This window comes from Macaca thibetana, chromosome 12 (assembly GCF_024542745.1).
Source record: "Macaca thibetana thibetana isolate TM-01 chromosome 12, ASM2454274v1, whole genome shotgun sequence".
Lineage (NCBI taxonomy): Eukaryota > Metazoa > Chordata > Mammalia > Primates > Cercopithecidae > Macaca > Macaca thibetana.
Window position 1 is genome coordinate 94769930 of NC_065589.1, and position 26825 is coordinate 94796754.

A 26825-nucleotide genomic window follows, 5' to 3' on the forward strand; every position below is an offset into this window, starting at 1 on the left:
AAAGCAAACTGAGGAAAAGGGGAAAAGTGGGTATTCTAACATCTTTAAAAATTATCCCAGCACTTTAACCGAAAGTTTTTCTTTCCCCCTCCACTGTGCCTATTGTTTTTATTAAGTTTTTAACTCCACTCCAAAACAACATACAAGTGTGAAAAGAATACTCATACAGTTCTTCATTAATCCATAAAAGGTTTTTAAGTAACAATATAATCCTACTTCATTCACAAATCATCTGGAGATAAGAGTTTGTTGGCTTGGATGTGAAACAGGTTAAAGGAAGTTCTAATCTTCAAAAAGCAGGCTTAGAATGAAGGCCAACGTGGAACTGACAAGACTAGTCTACATCCAGCTGAGGGAAAGGTCCATTTGCAATAAAAGATGTAGGAGCAAAGTTATGCTCTCACAAATGCACAACTGTTTAATTATGTTAAGAGTGAAATAGCCTTTGGTGAAAAAAAAAAAAAAAAAGAAAGAAAAGTAATGCTATTTATAGCACAGCTTCTATAAGAAAATGTGCTTTATGTTCCTTCTTTGAAGGCTAGAAAAACACCTTTCTCTTGTAGTGGATGCTGTCTACTGGCAAAGAGGCAATATGGAGGCTCATAGAGTAATACTTCCTCTCCAGGAGAAGGTCCCCAGATACAGCACAAATGCAGCATTTATCAGGTCTTAATGAATCAGATTCTCTGAATTTAAAGTGCCCTGACTCATATTCCTAATGAACGGAACAAACCATTAACAACTTAGCCATAGGAATGGCAGATTTTGAAGGGATAAAAATGAAAATACTTTTTCCCAAACTGTGAAAATCTGATCCAGATCTAACTAATATTTACTATGAAGTTTCTGGTTTATGCCATATACCTTTTCAAATACAATGTTCTTTAAGTACCTTAGGGTACTTAAAGTATCTTAGAGTACAGGTGTTAGCCTCATTTACCAGATGAGAAAACTGAGACTAAGAAGTAAAATCTCTGGTGGAAAATGGCAGAGTTGGAACCAGAACTTAGGTCTAGTATTCTATGTCATCTTTTCATGCTGTTTTATGCTTCCTCTGAAAATAGCTTATGATTGTGCCGAAACTATTATTTATCACATTTTAAAAATATTTATTTGTCTCTGTTTTATTCCAAAGTGATCAAGGTAGCTTATAAAATGCCAGCACCACATATTAAAATGAAAATAAGGCCAGGTGCAGTGGCTCACACCTGTAATCCCAGCACTTTGGGAGGCTGAGGTGGGTGAATCGCCTGAGCTCAGGAATTCAAGACCAGCCTGGGAATCATGGTGAAATCCTGTCTCTACAAAGAAAATACAGAAAAAAATTAGCCAGGTGCAGTGGCATACACTTGTGCTCCCAGCTACTTGGGAAGCTGAGGCAAGATGGTAGCTTGAGCCTGGGAGGCAGAGGTTGCAGTGAGCCAAGACAGCACCACTGAACTCCAGCCTGGGTAACAAAGTGAAACCCTGCAGGTGGGAAGGGGAGGGGAAGAAAACGAAAAAGTAAGTGAGAAAAGTAATTCAAAGGAAAATTATGAGTGGCAAAAGTTTAAGATTAAGAATGAACAGTAGGACATGAATGTTTAAAATATATTATTGATGATGGATAATACACTAACATTTAATATATAAGACCTGCTTTATCAAGGTAGAGCTTTGTTCAAAATATCATTACCAAAACAGAAACTGCATGAGAGGCCCAGGGATGTTATAAGGCATGAATTGCCTCTGGAATTTTCTTCCCCATGGTCTCCTCTCATTTCCAGTGGTGTAGTTCTCAACAATGATCTGAAATCAATCAATGCCTCCTTCTCCCCAGATGCCCCGGATGGTGTGATCTTTGGGAACATTTCCCCAGAAATCTAGATCCATTTACTACATAGTTTTGTAAGTAAAAATGTATTCACAATTCCAAAACAGAAAATTTCAAAAGAAAAATAATATATCTGTAATTTGGGGCTTGGGGTTTTTAGTTATTTCCTATTTAATGGAGTAATACAGAAAGTCTATGGGAGTACTACTGCAATGACGAAGAGACCTACACAGATGTTTCCAGTTCCTAACATATTTCTGTCCAGAGAGATTTTAATTCTAATCAGAGGAAACTCGCTTCAACAAGTTATACTAATACCCAATTTTGGTCATATTATATATGGAAAATGAAAAGAAAAAATCATAAAAAACTCAAACTTCTAAGGATTAAAAGCCCTTTCCAAAATAACACCTTGTAAAACCCATTTGAACACATATTTTCAATTAAATATTTATTAATTAGAATTCAAGCCACAATTTCCTCCTGGAAAAAAGCAAAGTGTATCTATTTAACATAATATAAAAATAGTATGCAGTATAACAAGATTTACTACTAGCCTGGCTTTTATCCCATAAATGCTTTTGGGCCTTGTGACAACAAATTCCTCACTGTTGTGAAAAACTGACACACCCCTCAACTGGGCTAAAGGGTAAAATGTCCAGTGTGTCTGTCAATACTTAAATTCACGGGTCTCTTCAATGACAGACGTGGTGGAAAATACATAAAGGGAATGAAGTTTAAATCCACACTGGCTCAGTCCCATCTGCATGGCATGTTCTTGATCAGCACACACTTTGGTTTTCTCAGTAGGTGTGGTACTTTGTAGTTTACTGAAAACCTGACATTCCAGGTCCTCTACCTTAAGCCAGTCACTGTAACCTCTTATGAGGGGACAAAATTACAATGACATACATTTTAAATTCTCCTCTCTGATTACCTGCTTAACTATCTTCCTTCCTTTCTTCCTCTCTTTTATGCTTCAAATATAGAGATTCTATATGGTATTGCTTACTTCTCCATTACTTCTCCAAACAGGTTATAGTAAATAAATATCATCAGTTTAACAATGATATTTAAATACCATGACTAAAATATATCTCTGAACAAATAACAAAAGCTCACTTACCAAACATCTTTTCTGTTTTGTTAATAAACCTGGCTCTCTAAGCTACAAATAATTTATTAACTCCATTGTATATGTTTCCATATATTACATATAATTGGATTTATGTTTCCAATTTAGACTTCCATATTGTTAGCATTATATATACATCACAGCTCCTCTATAAAACTAATAATACAGAAGATAACTGAGTCTTTTCTCATAATTCAATATAACAATATTTTGAACTCCTACTACGTGCAAAGCAAGTTTTAGGTACTTGGATGTTTTAAGAACACAGAGTTGAGGATATCAAATATACACAAATCACTATAAAAGTAGAGGTACAAATAAAATGCCATGCAAGCTAAAAAGAGGGAAGGATTATTAATTCCTTTGTAATTCTTAAAGAACTGATATAAAGCAAATTAAAATTTGGTGGACTAAGATTTAAAATCTAATACTAAGGAGCTTAGATGCAAGTTCATCCCTAATTATAATTTTCAATGAAAAAACATATAAATCTCTTCTGCTTATCCTTCTCCTATAGTACATCCTATCCCTTGAAATGATGCTGCTCAACAGTTTCCCATGATATTTCACATGACCACTGAAAATGCCATCACCTCTAGGAAGCTTTCTCACCTGATTCCAAAAGCTATGATTGTTCTCTATAGCATGTAATGGCCACACTACTCATTATTTATTGTAATGTCCGGATACATTTCCACATTTTCATAACTCCCTTATATACCACACCAAAACAATCTGTGAAGCATCCTTTTTTTTTCTTTTTTTTGAGATGGAGTCTTGCTCTGTCATCCAGGCTGGAGTGCAGTGGCGCGATCTCGACTCACTGCAACCTCCACCTCCTGGGTGCAAGCGATTCTCCTGCCTCAGCCTCCCAAGTAGCTGGGAATTACAGGCACCCGCCACCATGCCTGGCTAATTTTTATATTTTTAGTAGAGACGGGGTTTCACCATGCTGCCCAGGCTAGTCTTGGACTCTTGACCTCGTGATCCGCCGGCCTCAGCCTCCCAAAGTGCTGGGATTACAGGCGTGAGCCACTGTGCCCGGCCTCTGTGGAGCAACTTAACACTGATTTCCATAGTTGGGTTTGGGTTCTGTATGTCCAGAAAACTCCTGATGTGCAGCCAGGGTTGAGAGCCAGTGTGTATCACACACTTTCAGAACACAGACAAATTTTAAACAGCACATAGATTTCTTCTTGAGTGCCAATTTTGATTGCTGCCTGAAACACCATGTTAAGAAGGGTACTAAAGCCAGGGCAAGTTCAGGCTGCCTGGATCCAAATCTTGGTTTTGGTACTAATTACCTGTCTGACTTTGTACTTCAGCTTCCTTTTATGAAAACAGAGATAATGCTCCTGTTTACTAGAGTTGTTGAGGGGATTAAAAGGGTTAGTACCTGCACAAGGAAAGCTTAACTAAATATTAGCAATTGTCATGGAAGAGGCATTATGAGTTTTGAGTTATTTGCCAATTCAGAGCTGAGAAACACTCTTGGGGGTTGAGTCTTAATGAGTATAATGCTGTACCTATGAGAAAAAGCATTACATATATATACTTCTAATTGAGAAATATAGTTAGGGTAGGGTGTGGTGACTCACGCCTGTAAACTTAGCACTTTGGGAGTCCAAGGTGGGTGGATTGCTTGAGCTCAGGAGCTCAAGACCAGGCTGGGAAACATGGTGAAACCCTATCTCTACAAAAATTACAAAAAAATTAGCCAGCCATGGTGGGACATGCCTGTAGTCGCAGCTACTTGGGAGGCTGAGGCTGGAGGATCGCTTGAGCCTGGGAGGTAGAGGTTGCAGTGAGCCAACTGCACCACTGCACTCCAGCCTGGGAGACAGAAAGAAACCCTGTCTCAAAACAATAATAACAACAACAACAAAACAGAAATATAGTTAGAAGACAACTTATCTGCAAACTGAGGGCTGTTTGTATTTGAGGCTTTGTGTTGTGATGTCCAGTGTGGCATAGAGGAATAACAGCTGTGTGGTATATGAGAACAAGCATAGATTTGGAAACAGAATACTAGTGTTTGAGTCTCGATTAACTACCTGTGTAACCCAGAGAAAGTAAATGGCCCTTTTTGTTTCTCCATCTGTAAAGTAGGTAAAAAAGCAGTTTTTTACTTTACGATGTTTTTATAAAGATTACAGGAAATGATGGGGCCGGGCGTGGTGGCTCATGCCCGTAATCCCAGCACTTTGGGAGGCCAAGGCGGGCAGATCACGAGGTAAGGATATCGAGACCATCCTGGATAGCGTAGTGAAACCCTGTCTCTACCAAAATTACAAAAAAATTACAAAAATACAAAAAAAATTAGCTCAGTGTGGTGGTGGGCGCCTGTAGTCCCAGCTACTCGGGAGGCTGAGGCAGGAGAATAGTATGAACCCGGGAGGCGGAACTTGCAGTGAACTGAGATGGTGCCACTGCACTCCAGCCTGGGCGACAGAGTGAGACTCCATCTCAAAAATAAATAAATAAAAATAAATAAAATAAATAAAATTTAAAAAAGATTACAGGAAATAATGGATGTGAACATATCTAGTATATGGTCAGACACATGGTAAATATTCAATAACTTTGATGCTCTAAGCTAGTCCTCCAAATCATACTTAACCAATTTATAGTTAAATGACAGTATAAACAGCCAAGTATAACCTCCCAAGTTGGTATACTAGTAACATTTTCTCTTGTCTTGGCTCTTCGTACCATGTAGGTTTAAGCTCTGGGTATAATGAGCAGACCACTGACAAAATCAGAGTCCCAAATGGCCAAAAAACAGCAAGAGACTAAAGAAAAACCTGCCATTTAAACCCCTGAGAAAAGGGCTTCATGTGCTTAAAGGAGTTCAAGTAACACTTATAATTTTCTTTAGGTCTTTTGCTGTGTATGCTTGTTTTGTGTAACTCTTTAATTGTATAATTTTATATTCAACATTTTTCATGACATTTTCTCTTGAGCACTTCCCCATATCATTAAAAATCCCTTAAAATATTATTTTCAATGGTTGCACAGTATTCTAGCATATGATGGATCATATACAATCACTATTCTATTAAACATTTATTTTATTTTTAAATTTTTACTATTGTAAATAATGCTGAAATTAACATTCTAATTAATGTTAGTGTATTATTTCATTAGGATAATTATTAAAGAAGAATGAGGTGAAATTCACATAATGTAAAATTAACCATTTTAAAGTGCACAATTCAATGACATTTAATACATTCGCAATATTGTGTAACCACCACCTCTATCTAGTTCTAAAACATTTCCATTGTGATGAATATTTTTGAGATATTAATGCATATGAACATTTTAAATATTTTCAACATATACTTTTAAACTGTCTTCTGGAATAAAAACGTTAAACCAATTTACACTTTCACCAGTGGCATCTGAGAGTCCATTTCACAGCACACTTACTTCTATGTGTACTTCTATGTGTATTATTAGTATCAAAGAAATAAAAAAACTTTGATAGTGAGAAAGGTTTAATAAATCCTACTTCTTCAATTTCAGTGATTACTAGTAAGGCTGTATCTTTTAAAAATATTTACTTGCTATCTAAGTTTCTTCTTTTCGGAACTGCCCCCAGTCGATGAGGGGGTATGATGAGATAATTCTGAGATGTTATCTGTGAGGCATTTGTAGTAGTGTTTATGGTGGATGCTTTGCAGGCTGCTATGTAAGGAATACCTGAGCTTGGGCTGGATAAGAGATACTGCTCAAGGTCTCTGAAGTGCCTAGAAGGTAGTTTCATGCTTTTAGGACTTAAGTACTCATTTTGGAGAAGACAACCTATTGTCTATGATAAAATACTATGCTTTTAAAAAAACAATAACCAGAAATCGAAATTTTAACGCATTATTATAGTAAAACACATGGACACAGAGAGGGGAACATCACACACCAGGCCCTGTCAGGGGTTGGGGAATAGGGGAGGGATAGCCTTAGGAGAAATACCTAATGTAGATGATGGGTTGATGGGTACACCAAACCACCATGACACGTGTATACCTATGTAACAAACCTGCACATTCTGCACATGTATCCCAGAACTTAAAGTATAATAAGAAGAAAAAAATAAAGTAAAACAAAAATGAACAGATGGTTTGATTCAAATAATAACTTGCAAAATTATTTAAATATTTAATGGTGACCATATCGCTATGTGACTGAAAGTAAAGAATTTAAAAAAGCATATAAACTATAATAATGTACCAAGTGGGATCGGGACAAGTACTTGTGAAATACCTTTCTACGTGCCAGGAACTGTGCTAGCTGTGGAGGGGGAGCAGTCAACAGGCAGATAAGCTTTCTGTTCTCATGAAAATTATGTTATAATAAGGTTGGCTATCATTCAATAAATAACAAGTGTGACGAGCACTATCACAGTCTTGTGATTTAAATGACCTATAAATTTATGTTCTTTCCTATAAATAATTGTCATTGGTTTTTGGTAAAAATAAACCAAGCCTTCTATTAGAGTAACTAAATTCACTATTTATTAAGTTCAGTTAAGTGAGAGGCACTATGCTAAAATATGCACAAACTAAAAATAAAAATAAAAAAAAAATCCACAGACCCTCAAAGAGCTCACACTAGTGGAGAAGTTAAACATGTAAACAGGTTTTGCAGATTATGATAACTGCAAGAAAAGATCATACAGAAGTGGTGGTACCACAGAATAGGACATGATTAGCTCTATTTGAATTTTCAGGAAACGATTCTTATAGAAGATGACATCTGAGATTAATTTTGAAGGACAAAAATGAATTCATGAGGTTGGCAAGGACCAAAGAGCGCTCTTAGAATCTGTTGTGGCCTGGAGACTTGAAATGTTTCTTCTGGGGAGTAGTTATAAGCAGTTCTTTGCTGTTAGTGTATAAACAAACGAGTGGCGCCTGTGGGAGCTGATGTTGAAGAGGCAAAAGCCAGATTAAAGCACCTCAGGTGCTACGTTATACAGTTTAAATTTAACCTAAAGCCAGCAGGGAATCATTGGTGGGTTTTAATTCTGGGAGATAAATTATTGTATGATCGTTTAAAATTATCATTTTGGTCAACCAAATCATTTAATCAACCAAATACTTTAAACAGAGCCTAAAGATATCATGTATGATCTGGCTCCTTTGTACCTGTCCGGGCTGATTTTGAGCCACTTTCCCCTATGCTGTATCTGGTAACACTAAACTGTTTTCGGTTCCATTCTCTGGGCATTTGTACAAGTGGTCCCTTTGTTTGGACAGTGTTTCTTCTCTCTCTGAAGGTCTAACTCCCACTTATCTTTCAGATAGCAACAGGAGTATAGCTTACTCTGGAGAGTTTGCACTCATAAATCAGACCTACCAGCCCCCCATGTGCTACTAAGAGTGCTTGTTCTCAAAGTGCTTATTACAATGCTATGTCATTAACAGTCTGTATACACCAGTTATTATGACTTTTCTAAGGGCAATGATCATTTCAAGTTTAATAACCATTCTATCTCCAATACATACCACAGGACCTAGAACACAGAAGGTATTCAATAAATATCTCGTGAATGAGTGTTGAATATAGCATGTAAGCCTGGCAGCAGACCAGCTGTGTGACCACAATGAAAGCCCAAATGAAGGCAAAAGTATCAAGGATGAAGAGCACGGCAGAAGAGTAACATAGGAGTTGGAATCAATAAAATGTGATAGCTTGCAAGATGTAGAGGACAAAGGACAAAGAGAAGAATGATAGAAATTAGTTAATCTCTGAAGGATAGTTCCCAGTTTTTAAGAAAACAGAAATTCAGGACCAAGACAATCATATTTCCTATTACCTGTCTGAGCCTTCTCCTATTGCTCAAGCCAGGCACAATGGCTACCTCATCATTTTCCCAAAATGCCAGGTACACTCCTGCCTCACACTGTGCAGCTGCTGTTTCCTCATCCTGTAACAGTCTTCCCCCAGATACCCACGTGGCTTGCTCCATCGCCTCCTCAGATCTTTGCTTAAATGGTAACTTTTCAGTGATGACTTCCCTAAACATCCTACTTAGAACTGCAACTTTTATCCTCATCTTGGCTCTCCTTAGCAATCTTCCCTGCTCATTTTTCTCCAAAGAATTTCTCAGTATCAGACACGCAACATATTTTAATTATTTGCTTTGCCTCTTTCACTAGAAATATACCTTTCTGGAAAGGTAAATATTTGTTTAGGTCACTATTGTACCCTCAGGGCCTATAGAACCTCATAGGCACTCAATAAATATTTATTTAATTAATTAATTATTCAATGAAGAACTGAACAGTGTTGTACACATGGGCATACAGAGATAAAAATAAATGTAGAAGATGATAAGTTCATTTTAAGATATGCTAAATTAGGGGCTGTCTCTGAGACATTAAACTGGTGCTCAAGGGAAATGTTTCAGCTGGTTCTATCAAGCATGTCATATCCATAGACAATGTATAAGGGATCAAGAGAATTTATAAAACCCATAGAAATTGGGAAATACCAAATATTTAAGGAGTAGGCAAAGGAAGAAGAGCAAAAACATCTAAAAAGGAATACACAAAGGACTTGGGAGAGTATTAATGAAGAAAAAGCAATTCCCAGGCCCTAACTCAGATTTATTGAATTAGAACCTCTGAGGTAATAACACTGGCTACATTGTCAAAATCACCTTTTTCAGAACTCTGGAAATTAAAAACTTAAAATAATCCAAAGAATGTTTATTCAAGAGAAGTGGCTGAATTTCCATATGAAGAGCGAATCTCGTGGCATTTTAATTTGCACTAATCCCATCCTCTTCTCCAGCTGTAGACTAGGCCAAAAGCCAAAAGCTTCACTATTATGGTAGCTGTGTAAACTAGCAGCTGAACAGTCACTAAGAGGTTAGAACACTTTTTAAATTCTACATTCTACGGTTTTAAGAGTTCCCAAATGTCCATTCTCATAGAATAGTCACCATTTGACCCATCTCACTAAGCTCCATTTTCAGGACTTGTCTTCACTTCAGCTGACTCAGAACTGCCTCTATGCAACCAGTGCTACCTACAGAATATTTGTCAAAAATAATCAGTGGCAACTGTTTAACAATGCAGGTGTTGGAGATGGCTTTAATAGTTGGAGCTAACAAGAGGCTTACAAAAAAAATAAAGAAAAAAATTGTAGAGAAAAATGTTCACAGGGGTTTAAAAAAAGGTCTAACATATTTCTGGGAATCTATAGAGCAATGCATATTGGTGACTTGTGCATGATCACAAAAGACCTGAGAAAACTCTAAGTTCTCACCTCTGATTGACTTTGAGGCTCTGTGCAAGCAGAAAGTGAAAGCTAAGGCTAAGACAGAGTAGTAGACAGTCTGCTGGAGCATTGAGGTCATCCCCCAACACATACACAGAGGCCCTTCACAAAGGCGGGGAAACTTACTGGCTTAATCTCCCACTAATCATTAAGTGGCCATAAAGATAACAGAGCAGAAATTTTAGTGGCCACACACAACAAAGAATACAGGTTTTAAGGAAAAAATCACTCAAAAAACACATAGCAACAACAACAAAACCAAATAACAAATTAAGGGGGGGAGGTCATCTAATTTTTAGAGTTGACAGTTAACATTTACTTAAAGTGTTCAGTTTTGGGCCAGGAGTGGTGACTCATGTCTGTAATGCCAGCACTTTGAGAGGTTGAGGTGGGGATCACTTGAGTTCAGGAGTTTGAGACCAGCCTGGCCAACATGGTGAAACCTTGAAACCTCGTCTCTACTAAAAATACAAAAATTAGCAGGGTGTGGTGGTGCATGCTTGTAGTCCCAGCTTCTCGGGAGGCTGAGGCAACAGAATCACTTGAATCTGGGAGGCGGAGGTTGCAGTGAACCAAGATCGTGCCACTGCACTCCAGCCTGGGTGACAATGTGAGACTCTGTCTCAGAAAAAACAAGAACAAAAACGAAAAACAAACAAAAAAAACATTAAAAATAAATAAATAAAATGTTCAGTTTTGACAACAAATTATATGCAAAAAGGAAAGTGTGGCTTATACACAGGGAAAATAGCAGCTGATTGAAACTGTCCCCACCAAAACCAAAATATTAGATTTATTAGATAAAGGTGTTAAATCACCTATAATACATATGTTCGAAGAACTAAAAGAAACTATGCCTATGAATTAAAGTATACAAATAATGTCTTATCAAATAGAAAATAACAGTAAACAGAAAGAAATTATCTTTCAGAAGAAACAAATAGAAATCCTGGAGTTGAAAAAGGCAATAACAGAAACAAAATATTTACTAGGATGTCTGACCAGCAGCATATTTGAGGTCACAGAACACAGAAGAAAGAATCAGTAAACTTGGTGACAATGAACTAATGACAGATTAATTGAGACTATCTTATATGAGAAACAAAAAGCAAATAAAATTAAAAAATTAAAAGAGCCTCAGATATCTGTGGGACATCATCCAGCTTCCTCACAATGCATAAGGGAGTCCCAGAAGAAGCAACAGAAAGCGGCAGTAATAATAATTTTTTTAAATAGCTAAAAATTTCCCAAATACGGGGGGTGGTTCCAAGATGGCCAAATAGGAACAACTCCAGCCTCCAGCTCCCAGAGTGAGGAACACAGAAGACGGGTGATTTCTGCATTTCCAAGTGAGGTACAGGGTTCATCTCACTGAAGCATGTCGGACAGTGGGTGCAGGACAGTGGGTGCAGCCCAGCGAGTGAGAGCCGAAGCAGGGTGAGGCATCCCCTCACCCAGGAAGGGCAAGGGGGAAGGGAATTTCCTTTCCTAGCCAAGGGAAACCTTGACACAACACCTGGAAAATGGGGTCACTCGCACCCTAATACTGCGCTTTACCAAGGGTCTTAGCACAAGGCACACCAGGAGACTATATCCCACACCTGGCTCAGAGGGTCCGACGCCCACGGAGCCTCCCTTATTGCTAGCAGAGCAGTCTGAGATCTAACTGCAAGGTGGCAGCGAGGCTGGGGGAGGGGCACCCACCATTGCTGAGGCTTGAGTAGGTAAATAAAGCAGGTTGGAAACTTGAACTGGGTGAAGCCCACCGCAACTCAAGGAGGCCTGCCTGCCTCTGTAGACTCTACCTCTGGGGACAGGGCATAGACAAACAAAAGGCAGCTGAAACCTCTCCAGATGTAAATGTCCCTGCCTGACAGCTTTGAAGAGAGTAGTGGTTTTCCCAGCATGGAGTTTGAGATCTGAGAACTGACAGACTGCCTCAAGTGGGTCCCTCACCCCCAAGTAGCCTAACTGGGAGACATACCCCACTAGGGGTAGACTGACACCTCAAACGCCCGGATACCCCTCTGAGACGAAGCTTCCAGAGGAATGATCAGGCAGCAACATTTGCTGTTCAGCAATATTCACTCTTCTGCAGCCTCTGTTGCTGATACCCAGGCAACAGGGTCTGGAGTGGACCTCCAGCAAACTCCAACAGACCTGCAGCTGAGGGTCCTGACTGTTAGAAGGAAAACTAACAAACAGAAAGGACATCCACACCAAAACTCCATCTGTACATCACCGTCATCAAAAACCAAAGGTAGATAAAACCACAAAGATGGGGAAAAAACAGAGCAGTAAAGCTAGAAATTCTAAAAATCAGAGCACCTCTCCCCCTCCAAAGGAATGCAGCTCCTCGCCAGCAATAGAACAAAGCTGGATGGAGAATGACTTTGACGAGTTGAGAGAATAAGGCTTCAGATGATCAAACTTCTCCAAGGTAAAGGAGGAAGTTCGAACCCATTGCAAAGAACCTAAAAACCTTGAAAAAAGATTTGATGAATGGCTAACTAAAATAATCAATGTAGAGAAGTCCTTAAATGACCCGATAGAGCTGAAAATCATGGCACGAGAACTACCTGACAAATGCACAAGCTTCAGTAGCCGATTTGATCAACTGGAAGACAGGGTATCAGTGACTGAAGATCGAATCAATGAAATGAAGCGAGAAGAGAAGCTTAGAGAAAAAAGAGTAAAAAGAAACGAACAAAGCCTCCAAGAAATATGGGACTATGTGAAAAGACCAAATCTATGTCTGATTGGTGTACCTGAAAGTGATGGGGAGAATGGAACCAAGTTGGAAAATACTCTGCAGGATATTATCCAGGAGAACTTCCCCAACCTACCAAGGCAGGACAACAGTCAAATTCAGGAAATACAGAGAACGCCACAAAGATACTCCCTGAGAAGACCAACTCCAAGACATATAATTGTCAGAATCACCAAAGTTGAAATGAAGGAAAAAAATGTTAAGGGCAGCCAGAGAGAAAGGTCGGGTTACCCACAAAGGGAAGTCCATCAGACTAACAGCGGATCTCTTGGCAGAAACTCTACAAGCCAGAAGAGAGTGGGGGCCAATATTCAACGTTCTTAAAGAAAAGAATTTTCAGCCCAGAATTCATATCCAGCCAAACTAAGCTTCATAAGTGAAGGAGAAATAAAATCCTTTACAGACAAGCAAATGCTGAGAGATTCTGTCACCCCCAGGCCTGCCCTGCAAGAGCTCCTGGAGGAAGCAGGACATGGAAAGGAACAACTCGTACCAGCCACTGCAAAAACAATGCCAATATGTAAAGACCATCGATGGTAGGAAGATACTGCATCAACTAACGAGCAAAATAACCAGCTAACATCATAATGACGGGTTCAAGTTCATACATAACAATATTAACCTTAAATGTAAATGGGCTAAATGCTTCAATTAAAAGACACAGACTGGAAAATTGGATAAACAGTCAAGAGCCATCAGTTGCTGTAATCAGGAGACCCATCTCATATGTAGAGACACACATAGGCTCAAATAAAGGGATAGAGGAAGATCTACCAAGCAAATGGAAAACAAAAAAAGGCAGGGGTTGCAATCCTAGTCTCTGATAAAACAGACTTTAAACCAACAAAGATCAAAAGAGAAAAAGAGGCCAGGCACGGTGGCTCAAGCCTGCAATCCCAGCACTTTGGGAGGCTGAGGCAGGTGGATCATGAGGTCAGGAGATTGAGGCCATCCTGGCTAACACCCCAAAAAATTAGCCAAGTGTGGTGGTGGGCACCTGTAGTCCCAGCTACTCGGGAGGCTGAAGCAGGAGAATGGTGTGAACCCAGGAGGCGGAGCTTGCAGTGAGCCAAGATCGTGCCACTGCACTCCAGGCTGGGCAACAGAGCAAGACTCCGTCTAAAAAAAAAAAAAGAGAGAGACAAAGAAGGCCCTTACATAATGGCAAAGGGATCAATTCAACAAGAACAGCTAACTATCCTAAATATATATGGCACCAATACAGGAACACCGAGATTCATAAAGCAAGTCCTCAGAGACTTACAAAGAGATTTAGACTCCCAGCAATAATACTGGGAGACTTTAACACCCTATTGTCAACATTAGACAGATCAACGAGACAGAAAGTTAACAAGGATATCCAGGAATTGAACTCAGCTCTGCACCAAGCAGACCTAATACACATCGACAGAACTCTCCACCCAAAATCAACAGAATATACATTCTTCTCAGCACCATATCACACTTAATCCAAAATTGACCACATAGCTGGAAGTAAAGCACTCCTCAGCAAATGTGAAAGAACAGAAATTATAACAAACTGTCTCTGAGACCACAGTACAATCAAACTAGAACTCAGGATTAAGAAACTCAATCAAAACTGCTCAATTACATGGAAACTGAACAACGTGCTCCTGAATGACTACTGGGTACATAACGAAATGAAGGCAGAAATAAAGATGTTCTTTGAAACCAATGAGAACAAAGATATAACATACCAGAATTTCTGGGACACATTTAAAGCAGTGTGTAGAGGGAAATTTATAGCACTAAATGCCCATAAGAGAAAGCAGGAAAGATCTAAAATTGACACCCTAACATCACAATTAAAAGAACTAGAGAAGCAAGAGCAAACACATTCAAAAGCTAGTAGAAGGCAAGAAAAAACTAAGATCAGAGCAGAACTGAAGGAGATAGAGACAGAAAAAAACCCTTAAAAGAATCAATGAATCCAGGAGCTGGTTTTTTGAAAAGATCAACAAAATTGATAGACCACTAGCAAGACTAATAAAGAAGAAAAGAGAGAAGAATCAAATAGACGCAATAAAAAATGATAAAGGGGATATCACCACTGACCCCACAGAAACACAAACTACCATCAGAGAATACTATAAACACCTCTATGCAAATAAACTAAAAAATCTAGAAGAAATGGATACATTCTGGGACATATACACTCACCCAAGACTAAACCAGGAAGAAGTTGAATCCCTGAATAGACCCATAGCAGGCTCTGAAATTGAGGCAATGATTAACAGCCTACCAACCAAAAAAAGTCCAGGAGCAGACGGATTCACAGCTGAATTTTACCAGAGGTACAGGGAGGAGCTGGTACCATTCCTTGTGAAACTATTCCAGTAAATAGAAAAAGAGGGAATCCTTCCTAACTCATTTTATGAGGCCAACATCCTGATACCAAAGCCTGGCAGAGACACAAGAAAAACAGAGAATTTTAGACCAATATCCCTGATGAACATCGATGCAAAAATCCTCAATAAAATACTGGCACACTGAATCCAGTAGCACATCAAAAAGCTTATCCACCATGATCAAGTGGGCTTCTTCCCTGGGATGCAAGGCTGGTTCAACATACGCAAATTAATAAAACTAATCCAGCATATAAACAGAACCAAAGACAAAAACCACATGATTATCTAAATAGATGCAGAAAATGCCTTTGACAAAATTCAACAGCCCTTCATGCTAAAAACTCTCAATAAACTGGGTATTGATGGACTGTATCTCAAAATAATAAGAGCTACCTATGACAAACCCACAGCAAATATCACACTGAATGGACAAAAACTGGAAGCATTCCCTCTGAAAACTGGCACAAGATAGGGATGCCCTCTCTCACCACTCCTATTCAACATAGTGTTGGAAGTTCTGGCCAGGGCATTCAGGCAGGAGAAAGAAAGAAAGAAAGGGTATTCAATTAGGAAAAGAGGAAGTCAAATTGTCCCGGTTTGCGGATGACATGATTGTATATTTAGAAAACCCCATCATCTAAGCCCAAAATCTCCTTAAGCTGATAAGCAACTTCAGCAGTCTCAGGATACAAAATCAATGTGCAAAAATCACAAGCATTCTTATACACCAATAACAGACAAACAGAAAGCCAAATCATGAATGAACTCCCACTCACAATTGCTTCAAAGAAAATAAAATACCTAGGAATCCAACTTACAAGGGATGTGAAGGACCTCTTCAAGGCGAATGACAAACCACTACTCAACGTAATAAAGGAGGACACAAACGAATGGAAGAGCATTCCATGCTCATAGATAGGAAGAATCAATATCGTGAAAATGGCCATACTGCCCAAGGTATTTTATAGATTCCATGCCTTCCCCATCAAGCTACCAATGACTTTCTTCACAGAATTGGAAAAAATTAGTTTAAAGTTCATATGAAACCAAAAAAGAGCCCGGATTGCCAAGACAATCCTAAGCCAAAAGAACAAAGCTGGAAGCATCATGCTACCTGACTTCAAATTATACTACAAGGCTACAGTAACCAAAACAGCATAGTACTGGTACCAAAACAGAGATATTGACCAATGGAACAGAACAGAGTGCTCAGAAATAATACCACACATCTATAACCATCTGATCTTTGACAAACATGACAAAAACAAGAAACGGGGAAAGGATTCTCTATTTAATAAATGATGCTGGGAAAACTGGGTAGCCATATGTAGAAAGCTGATACTGGATCTCTTGCTTACACCTTATACAAAAATGAATTCAAGATGGATTAGAAACTTAAATGTTAGACCTAAAACCATAAAATCCCTAGAAGAAAACCTAGGCAATACCATTCAGGACACAGGCATGGGCAAGGACTTCATGTTTAAAATACCAAAAGCAATGGCAATAAAAGCCAAAATTGACAAATGGGATCTAATTAAACTAAAGAGCTTCTGCACAGCAAAAGAAACTACCATCAGAGTGAACAGGCAACCTACAGAATGGGAGAAAAGTTTTGCAATCTACTCATCTGACAAAGGGCTAATATCCAAAACCTACAAAGAACTCAAACAAATTTACAAGAAAAAAACAAACAACCGCATCAAAAAGTGGGTGAAGGATATGAACAGACACTTCTCAAAAGAAAACATTATGCAGCCAACAAACATAGGAAAAAATTCTCATCATCACTGGCCAGAGAAATGCAAATCAAAACCACAATGAGATACTATCTCATACCAGTTAGAATGGCAATCATTATGGAGTCTGGAAACAACAGGTGCTGGAGAGGATGTGGAGAAATAGGAACACTTTTACACTGTTGGTGGGACTGTAAACTAGTTCAACCATTGTGAAAGACAGTGTGGTGATTCCTCAAGGATCTAGAACTAGAAATACCATTTGACCCAGCCATCCCATTACTGGGTATATACCAAAAGGATTATAAATTATGCTGCTATAAAGACACATGCACACGTATGTTTATTGCGGCACTATTCACAATAGCAAAGACTTGGAACCAAATCAAATATCCATCAATGATAGACTGGATTAAGAAAATGTGTCACATATACGCCATGGAATACTATGCAACCATAAAAAAGGATGAGGTCATGTCCTTTGTAGGGACATGGATGTAGCTGGAAAGCATCATTCTTAGCAAACTATCTCAAGAACAGAAAACCAAACAGCACATGTTCTCACTCACAGGTGGGAACTGAACAATGAGAACACTTGGACACAGGGTGGGGAACATCACACACTGGGGCCTGTGGTGGGGTGGGGGGAGGGGGGAGGGGGGAGGGATAGCATTAAGAGATATACCTAATGTAAATGATGAGTTAATGGGTGCAGCACACCAACATGGCACATGTATACATATGTAACAAACCTGCACATTGTGCACACGTACCCTAGAACTTAAAGTATAATAATAAAAAATTGATTTTATTTTTATCAAGATAATACAATGTATATACTGTATGAAGTAAAATAATATTAAGAGACTCATAGTAAAAAACAGCATTCTTCTGCCACGTTTCTCTCTACTCTCTCTGTCTCTAGAGGCAAACATCCTAAACTCTTGTGTCTTTTTTCTCTGCGATTAGCCTCTCTATTTCTAAATGATATTCTTATACAGTAAGTCTTCACTTAACATAGTCAATACATTCTTGGAAATTGCGACTTTAATCAAAACCCGGTAGAGTGAAACCAGCTGAAAGGATATTATTTGAGGACCTGCTGTAGGTTGTTTAAAGTTGCACTTTCCAAGAACCTATCAATGATATTAAATGAGGACTTACTGTACTTCTACTTCTTCACTTAACAATTTTTTTAAACACTATTGGTTGACTTCTCATCATATATGAAGACTTAGCTCTTCTGCATCCCTATAGTTGCCATTTCTACCTATCTCTAATGCCAAAGTAATGTTTTAATTTTCGGCTAAATTTATGGCCAATGTCTACATTATCATGACTTATAAATATTATAGGCCCAAAAGTGAACTAGGAACATGGCTATTATTTCTCCTGGATTTACTAATTGCATTATTTTTTCAATCACCTAGGTTTATATGTACTTAGTAAAAATTTTATATACTCTTCCAACACCACTGCTGTCTGGGTATCAATTTTTTTTTTGTATGTTCAAACATATCAATTTCCTTAGTTTCCTGGAGAGCTCCTTCCTGAAGGCTCTGTTTTTAGGGTACAATCTGGACTTGGTTTCACTCTTAAGTTGGCTGAATAACAGTCATGCTGGTACTTTTCTTTGCCCATTTCCTGGGTAGGACCCTGTTTTGTCTATGTGTTTCTCTTTCTTGATTTACTCGTTCATCTCAATGAATCACATTTTACAGTTGTTTCCCAAGAAATAGTACACAGAAAGTATTTTTGGGTGTGAGGGTAGTATTCTCTCTATTCTATCATCACACTTGACTTGTCTGGATATAGAATTCTGTGTAATAAAATTTGTTTCCATTACAATTTTGAAGAAGCTCTTTCATAATTTAAATTATTTGAGAAGTTCAATGCCATTCTACTACTCTGAATGTGAACCATCCACATTCCTTGACCTTAGGAAGCACCTCACAATCTTCTCTTTATCTCCATTATGATTAAATTTTGTGATTATTTTCCTGAGTTTGGTTATTTATTATTCATCGTGCTGGATATTTCAGTGGGCTTTTTCAATGTGCAGACTCATATCCTTCAGTTCTGAGAAAATTTAACATATTCTTCCTTAGATCATGTCTCATTCACTCGATTTTTTTGGTTCTTCCTTTGTGGGACTCCTATTTGCAATAAGATAGGCCTTCTAAGACTTGAGTCTCATGGTTTTGTCTGCCTTTTTATCACTTCAATTTTTTTTGTCCTATTTTTCTAGGAGTTCTCCATAGTTTTTCTTCCAGCCTATTTAAGTTTCTAAATCATTTTATTTATTATTATTATTTTTGAGACAGTGCCTTGGTATGTTGCCTAGGCTGCAGTACAGTGGCACAATAATAGGTCACAGCAGCCTTGAATTCCTAGGCACAAGAGATCCTCCTGCCTCAGCCTCCCAAAATGGGGGATTACAAGTGTGAGCCACTATGCCCAGCCTCGAATTTTCATTTTTATTAAAAACATTTTTTTTTTTTTTTTTGAGACAGGGTCTTGCTCTGTCACTTAAGCTGGACTTCAGTGGCATGTTTACAGCTGACTGCAGCCTCAAACTCCTGAGCTCAAGCGATCCTCCTACCTTACCCTCTTGGGTAGCTAGGAGCATAGGCATGAACTACCATGCCTCGCTTTCAGTTTTTACTTATGTTATGATATTTTGTATTTCAAAGCTCTGCCTGTGGATATAATTTGAAAACTTTAAATATCACCTTATTGCATTTTAATTTTCTGACAACTTTCATTGTCAGTTTCCTCCAAATTCCATTATACTATTTGTTTCATTTTGTTTCATGTTAAAGGTTTTCCTTCAATTATTAGAAAATTGTTGGAATGAACTGTTGGACATTTATTCATGTTAAGAATGAAACACCAAAAGGAAGTGAGTGGGCAGGACCTGTCAACTGGTGGAGTTTATTGGGGGTTAATCAGGTTAATCAGATAAGATGGCCTATTTGTAGGAGTGTCTCCAATTGTAAGAACCTGAAGATCTTGCATGAATAATATTCAAGCTGTCTCAATGATGAAGTGACATTTTCTTGCTCTGTTTTCCTATACAAGTTGAAACTTTACATTGAGTAGGTTTTCCAAAACCCATAGCAATCTCAAGGATATTTCATAAATACATTTACCTAGTCTGACATTGTGAAAATTATTTTATAGTTAATTCTGATTACACTTTTAAATTTGTCAATTTAAAATGCATTACCAGCTGGGTGCAGTGGCTGACACCTGTAATCCCAGCAGTTTGGTTGGCTGAGGCAGATGGATTGCTTGAGCCCAGGAGTTCCAGAACAGCCTGGGCAACATGATGATGGTGAAATCCCATCTCTGCAAAAAATAAAAAAATTAGCTGGGCGAGGTGGCACACACCTATAGTCCCAGTTTCTCAGGAGGCTGAGGTGAGAGCATGGCTTGAGCCCAGGAGGCAAAGGTTGCAGTGAGCCAAGATCACATCACTGCCTGCACTCCAGCCTGGGCAATACAATGAGACCCTACCGCTGGGAAAAAAAACAAAAAACAAAAAACAAACAAACAAAAAAAACAGCATTACCAACAATAAAGTTCACATTACTTAAGACATTTCCAAAGATTTTCACAATATATTAGCAATGTTTTATACATCCTACTTATCTGAAAATGTATTAGGAAAAAAGTACTTTGTATGACAGCATTTTAAAATTCAAGTTTTAGATAGCTCTTACTCAGATAAATATAGAGCTAGAAAGAATTTTAAGCTATCATTCCACATCATCTATTTTATTTTATAGAATAATAAACAGTATTTGAGTAATTTCCTCAAGAGATTAACTAAATGGGAGAATTGTGACTAGTTAACTACCTTTACATGGGATGGCAAAATGCAAATAAACTTACCAAAAAAGTGGTAAAATATTTAAAGTAAATGTATAACATAATTTTTATCTGCTTTTGTCTAAAACAACCTACAAAATTTGAATATTTAAACAAAACTAAAATTAGTAGTAGTGTTTGGTGCTTTCAATTTAGTTACACTAAAAATGCACTATTTTTCTAAAATTCAAAGCAAAAATCCATTGTCAACATACATGAAAAAAACAAGATGCCTTCAGTTATATATACTTAAATAGTAGTTCCAATATGATGTGGTAAAAAGAGCACTGAAATGGGAATAAAATAATCTGTGTTCTAGGACATTACCAATATTTCAAATACAGACAAATCCTTTAATTTCTCTGGGCCTCAGGTTTCCCCACTATTCAATAAAAGCATTAGACTAGATAATCTTTAAGGCCACTGTATCACTGAAAGTTCAATTACCCCAATGTAATCATTTTCACAGCAACAATATTTACTAGTTGATAATTTGGGTTTCAATTTGGATGCTTAGGTTTTGTCACAATCATTCATTCTGCCATTACTATTGAGCAGCAGCTTGACCTTAAAGGCTGGGAGGTGAACAAGATATGTTGGCGAAAAGTCAGCCACCAAGCCAGGAAAAGTCAAAACCAAAGCTCAGAGATGCACCCGTACATGTACATCCAGTGAACATATTGAGAGATAATGGGTGCAGGGGGGCAGCTATTGTTTAAAAGTGGACAAGTCATCCTGGGAAGAAAGGTACGAGAATGATGGGTTCTGTACTTTTTCTTGTCTGGGGAGAGTGGACATGAAAAAGACTTATCTATGGACAATTTCTCTACATATACCAAGGCCTAGATTTCACACTGCTTTTTTGGTTTTTGCATCAGAGACTTAACAACTTTCACATCTATATATTGCCTTAAAATGTTTCAAGAAGGTTGGGCATGGTGGCTCACGCCTGTAATCCCACCGCTTTCCCAGGCCGAGGCGGGCAGATCACCTGAGGTCCGGATTTCGAGACCAGCTTGACCAACATGGAGAAACCCCGTCTCTACTAAAAATACAAAATTAGCCGGGAGTGGTGGCGCATGCCTGTTATCCCAGCTACTTGGGAGGCTGAGGCAGAAGAATCGCTTGAACTCGGGAGGCGGAGGTTGCGGTGAGCCGAGACTGCGCCCCTGCACTCCAGACTGGGCAGTAAGAGCGAAACCCTGTTTCTAAAAAAAAAAAAAAGTTTAAAAACACCCATCTTGGGACAATATTCTCAGGAAATTGACCATTTCCTCTGGACCAACACATCCTCTGAGCCCAGTCTCTAACTGTATAAATTATAGATAATCAATAGGGCATAAAAATAGTTTCAAAATTTGCTAAACTCAAAAATGTAAAAATGTATCTAAGACAATATATAAAAATAATTTGCAAATACATTAATAACGTCACAAAGAATGAATTTAGCTTTCAAAAAGAAACAAAACGTAACACTAGAAACTGAATTCTCTGAGATTTGCATCTCCTGAGAAGAAATATATTTGAACTGTTGCCTTGATATGAAACTCAAATCAATTGTTTAATCATTCTTCCAAGGTAAACACTTTTTAAAATTCAAACCCCAGTGCTTTAGCGGTTCTTTCTAAAAGGATTTATCTTGTAGAGTTCAGCAGACAGAATTTGGGGATTTGAGTTACCTAAGTATTATCTTTCCCTACCCATATCCATTCAAATGTCAGGTCAAATATGTTCAATTTCTTTATCTCAAGCATTCAAATTCTTCTTTGCATTCTCACTGCCTTGACTAGTTTAAAATCACACTATCTCTCGCTTAGGTTAGTATAATAGCTTCCCAACCTCCCCACTTCATTTTATGTTCCATAATGATTCCTATAAATAACAATTTCCCTATTATCTTTCCTGAGGTGACATTCTTCTATACAAGTGTAAGTCACATCGTGATACCCGCTACATTCTAAAAAGTTATGTGTGCATTCTCTTTGAAGAATAAAATTTATTCCAAATGAATCTTGGCAAAATTCCTTGATAAATACATTTTCTCCATATACTAATTGAAATTTAAGCCTGAAATCTATGGCTAGGCTGTCTGGATTTCAATGACTGTAAGCACATTTCTTCACCCTTCATGTACCTAATTTATTATATCAGTAACATGAGAATAACAGAAATATCTCATATGATCATCTTAAGGATAAAGATATGTAAAAATACATATAAGTTTTATAATTCATGTGGCACTGTGTATGAGGTCTTTGCAAGTGTCTCTCACACAGTAGGCCATCAGTAAAGATAGTTATTGCTAGTGGCTCTACATTTTACTGTTGTTATTTTTGTCCTTGTTGTCACCTGAAATTTAAGTTTCTTTTTTATCTAAGACATAATTTGCAATTTGTAACCTGACAAATATAAATACCGTCATGTGTCACCTAACGACAGGGGCACATTATGAGAAATGCATGGTTAGGCAATTTCCTCATCATGTAAACATCACAGGGTATATTTACAAAAACCCCAGATGATATAGCCTACTACACAGGTAGGCTATATGACGTAGCCCATTGCTTCTAGGCTACAAACCCCTGAAGCATGTTACTATACTGAATAATGTAGGCAATTTTAACACAATAGTAAATGTTTGCATATCTAAAATATCTAAACATAGAAAACATACAGTAAAATTACAACATTTTAATCTTATGGGACCAAAATCCTATTTGCACTCCATTGTTGCCATATATGTTGTTATGTGGCACATGACCATAGTTTCATCCATCACATCCTATGAGGTAAAGTTCAGAATGGACCTTGAAGGATGGGTACGACTTGATTCGACTGACTGATCACTGAGACAGGGTCTCTCTGTGTTATCCAGGCTGGTCTTGAATTCCTGGCCTCAAGCGATCTTCCTGCTTAAACCTCCCAAAGTGCTGGATTACAGGTGTGAGCCAAGAAGCCTGGACAGATGGGTAAGATTTTAATAAGCAAAGATGGAAAAGGAGGATGCTCCAGAAGAAGGGAAGAAACCAGAAAAGGAACAGAGGTGGTGCAAGGCAAGGATAGTACAGAGAGCGGCAGAGTGGCCCAATTTGGATGAACCTCAGGATAAAATAGAAATAATGGTCAGTGATGACTGATTTTGAACCAGTCATCATTGAAAAACTTGTAGTGAGTAACATTATGAAAAAGTTTCAGGAAGACTCAGCCTAGCAAGTATGATATGGAAATACTGTGTGTTAAGTGAGAAAATCAGGAGGAACAGACCTGTTGGCTACAAACAGGAGATTTAGGGAACTTGGGCAAGGAGTATAAAGGAAATTAAGAAGAGCTGCAAGTTGCTAATAATAATGTATAAACAGACTCAAATAAGAAGGTACTGGGCTGAGCACAGTGACTCACGCCTATAATCTCAGCACTCTAGGAGGCTGAAGCAGGCTAATCACCTGAGGTCAGAGGTTTGAGACCAGCCTGACCAACATGGAGAAACCACGTCTCTACTAAAAATACAAAATTAGCCAGTCATGGTGGCACATGCCTGTAATCCCAGCTACTCGGGAGGATTAGGCAGGAGAATTGCTTGAACTCGGGAGGTGGAGATTGCAGTGAGCCGAGATCACGCCATTGCACTCCAGCCTGGGCAACAAGAGTGAAACTCTGTCTCAAAAAAAAAAAAAAAAAAATTAATAAACTGGACAGAAGATTCTTTTATTAAGGATTTTCTAAGCAAGATTGCTGTGTAAAGCCAGGTACTGCCTAATTTAGCTACAGCTTGACTGGCAACTGATGAAACTTCACATTTTAGTCAAGTAACTTTATTGACCTAATGACTGTTTACCTCCTTTATTGACCTAATGCCTTCAAAAGTAAGGGAAGAATTAAAAGAAACAGCTACATGACCAAAGATTTTTCTGGAAAGAGATTCCAAATATTTGGTGATGGCTATAACAAATGTACCCAGAGAGAGACCACTGTCACAACACAATCTGCTTAATTTGTTCATTTGTATACCTTCCCAATATCAAATCTCCTGAAATTTCTCTTCTTTTAGCCAAAATTTTGACTTCTCTCTTTTCTATTTTAACTTACCTATGTACAACTTGTCTATGGCCATTCTTCCTCCTACCCCCCAGATTATAAATTCAATATGAATATACAGAAACACAGAATACAGTTCCTGTCTCAGGCTCCTCATTTGTAAAACAAGATATCACAATTAGAGTACATATAAGACCATGATTTTGTAGTTCTCTGAAAAAGTTGTGCTTTGAAATTAAACAAATTCTTTCCATTTAACTTGTTGGAAATGTGGTCACCTTAGAATGTGTCCCTGATGCTTTAATCTCCCAATTCTGATACCCGCCACCTCCCACTATGAATACTAGACTGATGATTAGATAGTTTATAACACATGTAAGGCCATAGGATATTCTGGAATTCCAGAAGGAGGCATCAGATAACCAGTTTTGTTCCCTGCTAAGGCTGCTGGAGATTGGAGGTGCTGTGGCCTGGGGGTCAGAAGGTAGGACCAAAATTTATAGGGCCCTGAGAGGTCTCGGCCTTTGCTGAAAGTTAAGTGCCTGCCCACATGTGTAGTCCTAAGAGGTCTATCTGGTGTTTGTGGAAGACTTGCAAAAAGACACAAATATGGTCAGAGTTGCTCTATATCCCTAAGAACTTTAACCAAAAATAATCCTGTTGCCTCAAGAAGCTGTGAATAAGCTTACCAATGGTGTTTTTAAAGCTCACAGAGCAAAGAATCCTGGGCCCCTCACCACTCAAAGGATATACAGACCTACTGTTAGGCAAAGGGAAATAATAATGTATTCAAGGGGACACAAATCAAAGATAGAAAAAACAAGTAGAGCCCTAAAACCTAGGGGGCTCCTAGAATAAACTTGCTGGAGAAGATAGAAGAAAAATTTTAACACAAGCAATACAAAAGAATTATCAACTTTAAAACATATTCTAGAATGTAAAAATATGTTTTTAAAATTTAAAAATAGAGAGTTAAAAAAAGTATGTTGTCTTTGAGCCCACAATAACTGGCTCTTAACATCAAATTGAAGAAACAGCTGAAAATACGCAGCAAAATGCAGAGAGGGAAATCTTTAGGGGGAAAAAAATAGAGATTAGGAAAAAAGAAATAACACAAGTTCCCTGGTTTGAAGAATTTTATTTGTGAATAGAAGGGCTCATTAAATTCCAAGTAGATTAATCAAAACAAGTCATACAACTGGACATATTTTGGTAAAATTCCCATATTCTAAAGATTAAGAGAAAATCTTTCAAATATCTAGAAAAAACAAGTTACAGCAGAAAAATAATTCAGACTGGCATTTTACCATGCATCTTCAATACCTGAAGCTGGAAGATACTGTACTGTTGAGGACAGAGAGAAAAGAACTGCCAGCAAAGCATTCTATGCCCCACCAAGCAAGTTATCATTCATCTTTCAGGTTAGAAGAGAGACAATTGTGGATATTCAAAGGTGAGAGATAAAACCACCCCTATACCCTGTCTGAGGAAACTGCTCAAGAAGCATTTGAACCAAACATCATATGAATCAGAATAGAAATCTCAAGACACATGAAGATGAATAGAAAATAGTGCAATAAGCCTTGCAATATACACGTCAAAACTAAATGGATAAGAATTGTGACTGGGTATTCATAATATAACAGCTAAGTAAGAATTCTTAAAATAGAAGAGACATATGGTAAGGGAAAAAGCTAATAAATCTAGAACCAAAAGTACTGAACTACGTCAGCAAAACTGAGGGGTTAGAAGACGGTGGAGAAGCCGGGCGCGGTGGCTCAAGCCTGTAATCCCAGCACTTTGG

The 26825-nt window shown here is 38.1% G+C and overlaps 1 protein-coding gene across 6 annotated transcripts in view; it reads right to left on the bottom strand.

Moving 5' to 3' along the window:
- The window catches only part of MBD5 (methyl-CpG binding domain protein 5), a 503218-nt gene that overhangs the window by 348775 nt on the left and 127618 nt on the right, over positions 1-26825 (bottom strand). The window contains exon 1 of one of the 6 annotated variants that reach the window (XM_050752189.1): positions 1209-6041. The exons of the other annotated variants lie outside the window; for them this stretch is intronic. The gene's annotated coding sequence lies outside the window, so the exon portion shown is untranslated. Of the gene's footprint in view, positions 1-1208; positions 6042-26825 lie in introns of those variants that run through there. 6 annotated transcript variants of the gene reach the window in all.